Here is an 8,129-nt window from a genome sequence, read left to right as displayed (position 1 = left end):
TTATTTCAGTCTGCTACCCCTTTAAGGTTCCATAGAAAGTGTTTGCATCACCTGGTCTCTAACATTTGATCAACACATTGATTTTAAAAGTGTTTAATGTAGAAAAAACAGTTTTAAACTCTAGCAACCAACAGAAATGGGAAAAACAATAGCTATAATGTCATCTAAAACAATTCCCATGAACGATGCAGAGGAGATTTACAGCTGAGCTACTTTGGACACGGGCCATTTTACTGTATTACCACTTTGTATAACGTACCAGATGGAACGTGCGTCAGCAAACAGTCTAATCTGCCCTGGAAAAGAAGAAACAGCTCCTGATAAGCGAACAGTACCTTCACTGTCCCCTTGTGCCACATTTCCTCTGTGGCACAAGGTATTCAAACAGTTGGCTGCTGCTTCCCAGTAATTTCTCTCAGTTTTTCCGGTTCCTTCGCAAAACTGACTGTTCAAGTAGACCCCTGGGCATCTAACTGGACCATCATTATTGTCCTAGTCAGGGTGCGATTTGTGAAAAAAACAGAGGGTGGATAATTTTTAGAAACATTTTATTCAGAAAAATGACCACACAACAATGTGAAAACATGAAAACTGTTGATTCTTGCGTGGATAAACCTTACACTTAGGCTGCATAACGTAGGCGGTAGGCCTATTTTGAACGTGAACTTAACCACTGCATTTGTAGAAATATTTTCTCAAAAAATTGTTTTTAAATTTGTCAAATAGAAAGATTTGAATTCTTTCTCGATACCAGTTCAACAGAAAACATGAAATACCACAATGAGCTGTCAAGATGTTTTTTTTTTAATGGTTAATCTGATTGACTATAGGTCAGACCATGAAAGCAGTATATATTTTTTGTTGTGGAAAAAAAAAGTAAGGAGCAAAACCACAGGCTTACAGACTTAGAACAAAAAGTTTTTAGCCATCTGTTGTGAGATGATTCTTGCAGTTTTCCATTTTTTAATTTTACATAATGGTGAATAATACATCTTAAATTCCTTCACAAAACAGGAGAAAGAGGGTTAACTTCTTCTTCACTTATTGCAGTGAATATGGTACTTAGCTAAAACAACAATTATATTTATAGAACCAGAGAAAGCTGGATTTAGGTTATCCACATAAAATAAAATGGCATCAGCATTAAACAAAGGAATGTTAAGTTTAAGATTGATCCAGTTTCCAATGTCAGTCCAAAAACTTTGTGAATATTGACATGAAAAAAAAAAGAGATTCAACTGCTGATTTACAAAAAAACACAAGGATCAGCAACAAGCTTAATCTTCTTTCAAGAAGCATGGACACAGGATATATTTTATTTATAAATTTGAAATGGGTCTCTTTCACTTTGGGTGATATGGGCCATTTAAATAAGTTAGAGTGAGCAAAAGTCATGGTTTACCTATCACAACGCCTGTTTGAAGTGGGCAAAGGAAAGTACTTCCTTCTTGTCTGTTGTTTAAATGTTCACTGTATTTTTTTTCTCAAATTTTTGCCAAAAACTGAGAGCTCCTTTCTGTCCTTCAAGATGCAGGGGCAGGCCGTGGATATACAGGAACTGGACGTCACCTAATTAGAAAGCACTGACAAAGGAGTTCCACGGACCAGTCGCTTGGCGCATGACTGAACACTGGACTTTGTAGTTCTTTAAAGGATTCCTTTGTGTTTTGATTAGATCAGCCTATTGCTTTTTACCCTTTTTTAATTATTACATTTTATTAGTTTAGCCTGTTGCTTTTTACCCTTTTTCTTTCTTTTTTTTAGACCATGAAAGTAAAAGACAGTAATAGGCTAAAACCAAGAAAATGTAACAACTGAACAATTGACGAGTATCATTTGAGTTTTTCATCAGGTCATCTTTAACAAACACAGCATCACAGAAGAAGAAACAGACAGAGCCATTCATAGTAATACAAACTTTCCAGAAAAACTTTCCGAACTTTCCAAGAATGCTTGGAATAACAAATACGTTTTTCATTGATATAGCAACAACAACAGATGGTCAGTGAGGGTGACAAGATGGCTACTATGAATCAAATCTAGTCCTTTTACCTCCTTCAATAATCACACAACCTTATCTGATGCTATTATAACCTCTTACAGTCAGTTTCTTATATATTTGTACACTGTCACAAGTTCTCTCAGCTTTAATTTGAGGGTATTCACCTCCAAATTGGAGGAAGGGTTTAGGAATGGCGGCTCTTTAATGTTTCAGGAATCAAAGGTAATTGGACAGTTAATTCAAAAGCTAGTTCATGGGATGTGTGGGCTATTCCCTTATTAATTCATGCTTCAGTCTATAAAATGGGGCAAAATCAAATATTTGTTTATGTGTGTGTGTACACATATGTAAATGTGTTAAATACTGATTCAGCACGAGTTCAGAGAACACCCCCCCCCCCCAACAATGAATTTTAAAGCATCCTATAGTGTGAAACTGTTTACATAAATTAATGTGCGTTGTGAGACTAAACCACCCAATTGAAACAGAAGAGAAGGGGGTCTTTAATCTATTTAGTCTAGGATAGGAGGATAGGACAAAATAGTGAAAATAAATAGATTCCATCCTCCCACACTGCTCCTGTTGGTATGCAGTAAGCTGGATTCATGGATTTTACCAGGTTGCACAACTCTAATTCAATCTCTCATTCACTCTACTGTTGCGCACCTCATGATTAAATCAGTTACGTCATGGGAATGATTAAAACAGTTACATTTACTGGAAATCTTGTTTTCCAGGAGGAAATCAAGTTTGTTTTTATCTGATTTAGTGCCAAACAATACAAGCTTTTGCTGTAATTACCAATAGTAAAAACTTCTTGGGGATATTTCATTTTATTTGCTTTTCTGGAGAGATTTTCACTCGAAGTTAACTTTGCATGAGACCCAGATGACAAGTTGAGACTCTGTATAAAGACTGGGAGTGAGTCCAATACATATTTGACTCCAGGGATTGTCAAACATAAGCACAATATAAAGCTCTTCGCCCACAAAAATAAATACGAACACACACATACACGCTCGCGCGTGCACACACACTCACATTCAGGCCAGATTTAGTCAAAGACTTGAACTAACAAGACGTGTGTTTCTGATCAAAATCACTCTCTTTTCAACGAAGAAGAACTGCCAAATGAACATGCTATTGATCTTTCTTATGAAAAAAAGGCTCGGTACTGAATTAACCTTCCTGGGATGAATCTGTCATGTGGGTCCACTTTAGTTGACACAACATTGTTGTGGGAAAAAGAAGAACAAGAAAGAAAAAAGCTCGTTACTGGCTGCTCTATGACTGCCACTAGATGGCACAGGTGAGCTTTCCAAAGGCAGTGAGTCTCAGCTTGTCTGCATAATTTCAAGTGTGTATTTCTTCAGAAGCTCAACAAATTCTAAGAAGTGACCCATCTGGAAGCTCCTTGAATTCCAAGAGTTTCAATCTCATCTAGTTTCTTTCAGTATCTTGTTGTAAATTATCTCAGCAGCTGAAACATTAAAGCCCAAACATACAATCCAGTGCAAATATTTTGACTTTATCCACGATATATTATATATACTATATATACTATGCTATATATATAATTATGTATATATACTATACATCAATTTCCCTGCTCTTTGTCTCAACATTTTACCAACTTGAATGAAATACACCAAGTTCACTGTTTCATGGCACAGCATAAGGGTGATATTCATATCAATGGAAAGCCACCCCTCCATCGTCAAAAAGCAAAAAAACAGTCAACAAGGGAGCAGTTTTGATCTGTGTCATACGTCTGAAAATTCTCAACCAAAAAAGAAACACGTTTGACAGCGTTTTAGAAAACTTGTAAAGGTAAAGAAGAGGGTTTATTTATGTAAGTAATCAGCTGGGTTATGAGTTAATGTGTTATAAATGTACAATATTCACTGGTAGTCTCCCCTCAAAGATGCTCTATCTACACATCTGGGTGTCATTTTAGAGGAACAGATCTCAGTCAAATCAAAACTGAGTCACAAGTGAGAGTGAAACCTCACACCAACATTCGTCTTTTTTCGGACAGGTCTTCTATTTCTTCTGCCACCACAATGGCAACCCAATTTTGAACCTTTTGTTTTCACACAAGCTATTAAAGGTCCTGGTGCTATTTAAGTGTGAATGTAAGGCGAAACCACAGGAAATAAGAAACAGCAGCGCAACTGAATGAAAACATTCCCTCTGCGTCCTTCATGGCTCCAGTACAGTGTGTGCTAACCTGTGGCCTGTTACTAAACACATCCCAGGGCTGACAAAAACAAAAGGCAGTGAGTAATTGACTGGACTGTTGGTTTAGAAATCAGGGACTATAATATACCCTCAAAAATATGTGTAAAAACTTTGAGATGATGATTGAAACTGAATGTTTTTCCCATGTTGCTTTTCATTCCTCAAGTCTGTTAGCTCGAAGCAACCCTTCACATTCTCACTAGCAAAGACACTTTATTGCATTTAGCATAGTTCATATCCTTGAAAAAGTTTCATAACCTCTCCCCTATTCATCAAGTTCCACACAAAATGGTCTATGTTAAGCAATGATGCCATCGAAATAAAACAGAAAGGGTTATTCTTGCTCTGGGGAATTTTCTCTTTTTTTTATATGATGAAGATATTTTTCTCGATATCAGCAGCAACTGACGGTCATTTTGAAAGTCAGTTTTGAAAAAGAATTGCATTGACAGTTTATCAGACAAAAGTACAAAATTGCCCTGAACTTCATCATTTGTTACGTGAGACACTATTTATTCACAACAAAGTATGCATACACAAAACAGTTAAATGTCTGTGACTCCTCTGTTATTCTGACTCCCCTGTGTCCTCTTGCATGATGAATGGGGGCTGCAGATAGATGGCCTTGGGCTCTGCCCCTACAAACATGAAAAAGCCTCACTAGCAGAGTCACTACAAGTCAGCAGGATGTTGACATTATTCTGCCTTCGACAGGCCCATACAGAGAACCTCTCTCATTCACACAATATTAAATACTGACATCAGAAGATCTGTGAAGTTTCCCTGAAGCATGAAAGCAGTTTTATGGCTTTTGTACTGCTCAGGGCATTACTGCTACATGCAGTAGCTATGTGTCAGGAGATCTCAAAGTCTGAAACAGAAAGCCTCCCCTCAGATAAAGCTTTGAAAAAAAAAACTTCAATGAGTTGAGCTTTTCCTTCAGTTCTGTTAAATTCATGGATGCATGTAGGATCGTGATTGTGTTATTTGAACCCATGCACATTTTCACATGTACAGACTGCACTAAATACATAAATGATCTGTCCTAAAGTTTTTATAGTTTCTAACTGAGAAAAACTGTCATAATCCATCAGAACTAATGGATCTGGGCTCTTCAGCCCACACCACAAGCATTAAAGTGTTGATAGTAAATAATGTAAGATTTCCTCTATTCACTGAGGTGAAACTATTCCCCTGAAACCCCTGAAAACTATTTGAACTCGTCTGAGGTCCACCTCAAACTTTGATATCCTCTGGTTATCATCTTGTCCCAGATGTCTTTCTTTATGGAAATACATGAAATATTTTGTGTGTTGGTAAATTAGACTTACTTAATTGGACATCTCCAGTGAGATGTAAATTTCTATTTTACAGCAGGGTCATTACTGTAAAGACTAGTCTAAAGACTAATAACTAAAGTGAATTCATTTTTCAAAGCTCCACAAATCTACAATTTTATGCCGCTACCAGATGTTTTCATGGAGCTTAAGCGAGATTTGTTGTCAAAGTGATCAGCTTTACAAGGTTTCGACTTTTTGGTTTTCCAGTCCTCAGCTGCTCAGTCAAGCAAATCACCAAAGAGCAGGCTGAACAGCTGTCGTCACAGCTTGTTGTGCTGGGATTCGCTACAGGGGCACTTGCTTCTCATGCACCAAACAACAAAATGCACTCTGAATAGAAAGAAATGTGTAGATGTCGATCTTGGAACTTTTTTGTCCTAGTGAACAAAAAAGTAGAAAACAACATTATGACCATAGTGTCTGCAGCTCTCTGAGTGCACGTCTAGGGGAGTTCATCATTTAGGTCGGTATACCCTCTGTACTTACATCCCCACATACACTTTGATGATGTAAATCTCATCAAGTCTACAAGATTCCCCTATCCAGACAGCTGTGTCCAACCCAATTTTTGTCTGTGCAAAATGTTTCTACCAACTGAGCCAGTAAACCAGAAACTTATCATCACTCCCAGAAACTTCATTTCATTAACTCTCTCCACCAACACATCGTCTATTAGGATTTGCTTTTGCAGTTTCCAAACAACATAAACTTAGTCTTATCCAAGTTTAATGATAATTTATTAATATCAAACCATATCTTAAGTTGACATAACTCTAAGTTGATTTCAGCCAAATGCTGCTGCAAATTATCACCTGTACAAAAAATATTACTATCATCTGCAAACAAAACAAAATGAAGTATTTTAGAAACTTTACTGATATCATTAATATAAAGAATAAACAGTTTTGGTCCCAATACTGACTCCTGGGGGACACCACAAACAATGTCCAAGCAAGATGGCTGGCAGTCACCCATTTGCACAAATTGTTGCCTGTTGCTTAGACAGCTTTTCATCCAGTTCAGGACTACTCCCCTGATGCCATAGCGCTCCAATTTCTTGATTAATATTTCATGATTTATTGTGTCAGATGATTTTTTGAGATCAATAAATACACCAACTACAGATTTCTTTTTGTCTAAGGAGATGGTGACTTCTTCTATTAATTCAAGGACTGCCATTGTTGTCTTTGTGATCTAAATCCATATTGACTTTCAGAAAATAGTTTATGTTTATTAATGAATGTATCCAATCTACAATCCAATCATTTTTCCAAAATTTTGGAAAATTGTGGAAGTAGAGAAACAGGCCTATAATTTGTGAAATGGTGTCTGTCCTCAGAAGTCCTCAGCACAGACAAAAAAGACCTTCTGAGATGTAACTGTATATGTCTGCTCAAACCATTCTCTAAATATTTCCATATTAGAACCAGGAGCTCTATATATGCAACTAACAATAACATTTTTAGTTTTTTCCACATGTATTTCAACTGTTTTTCTGTGAACATCTTGATGAAAATGCAGACTGCAAATACATGCAGAAAATTCACAGATCAGAGTTTGTCTCTTGTCTGGCCCAGTTGGCTACCTATATTAACTTCATTTAAAAATGTCCCTTTCATCCACAATTGCAGCTTGATTCTGCTTTCAGTGGCCATTTGGTTAGGTTTGGGTAATAAAAGCAACATAGTTCAGGTTAGCAAAACATCATTTGCTTGCCTTAAAACAGAGGCTACCATAGCATCCACCATTTACAGATCAAATTTTCTGGCTCACCAGAGGAAAATATAACCCCTACTTTAAAAGTTTTGCTGGGTGTCACAAAGAATTCTCAATTTGGGTCCATCAGCAATGAAAAAATAAATTTTATTTTGTGGCTATTTCCTATTTTGCCATGAGACTGCTCTGTAATGTGTTGTACCTCTGGGTTGTTTTCTTACCTGAGACTATGCCAAAAACAAAAAGTTCACAAAAAATACTTAATATTCAAATTACTTTTATTTCTAAGCAACATCAAGCAAACATCATTAGCACTACAAAACAAAACAGACAAAAAAAGTAGATTTGCAAATGAACTGCCACAGCACTGATTGATATTTGACGGGAACGAAGCTTGATGATTTAATCTGCAACTCAAAAAGTTGTGAGAAAACATTTATTTTAGGATGTGTGAGACTCAGTAGTTTGTTTCTATGCCAAGCACACACAATAAAACCAAAGCTGTGTATTCAGGGACGGAGTCGTCCTTAAAGTGCAAATGAGCAGACGTTTCATTTCTACGATCAAAGGTAGTAATTTACTCTGCGTGCCCACAACATACACAAAACACACACTCTAATTATCCTCTCATAGACACGTACACGAACGCACAAATCAAACATCCTATTGACTGAAAACAAGTAAACATGGAAATGGAACTGACATAAAATAATATGTGTAGGCAGGACAAAATGTGGGCTGTTGCAGAGCTGTATCTTTAATGCCCTCATGAACAAATCTCAAATTTAATGGAAAATCAATGTATATGTAAACATGCTTTCTGTCTGTGG

The sequence above is a fragment of the Leuresthes tenuis genome, unplaced genomic scaffold (assembly GCF_036924035.1).
Source record: "Leuresthes tenuis unplaced genomic scaffold, fLeuTen1.0.hap1 SCAF_19, whole genome shotgun sequence".
Classification (NCBI taxonomy): domain Eukaryota; kingdom Metazoa; phylum Chordata; class Actinopteri; order Atheriniformes; family Atherinopsidae; genus Leuresthes; species Leuresthes tenuis.
The sequence above is the reverse complement of the archived record's forward strand: the minus strand, read 5'-3'. Positions refer to the sequence as shown.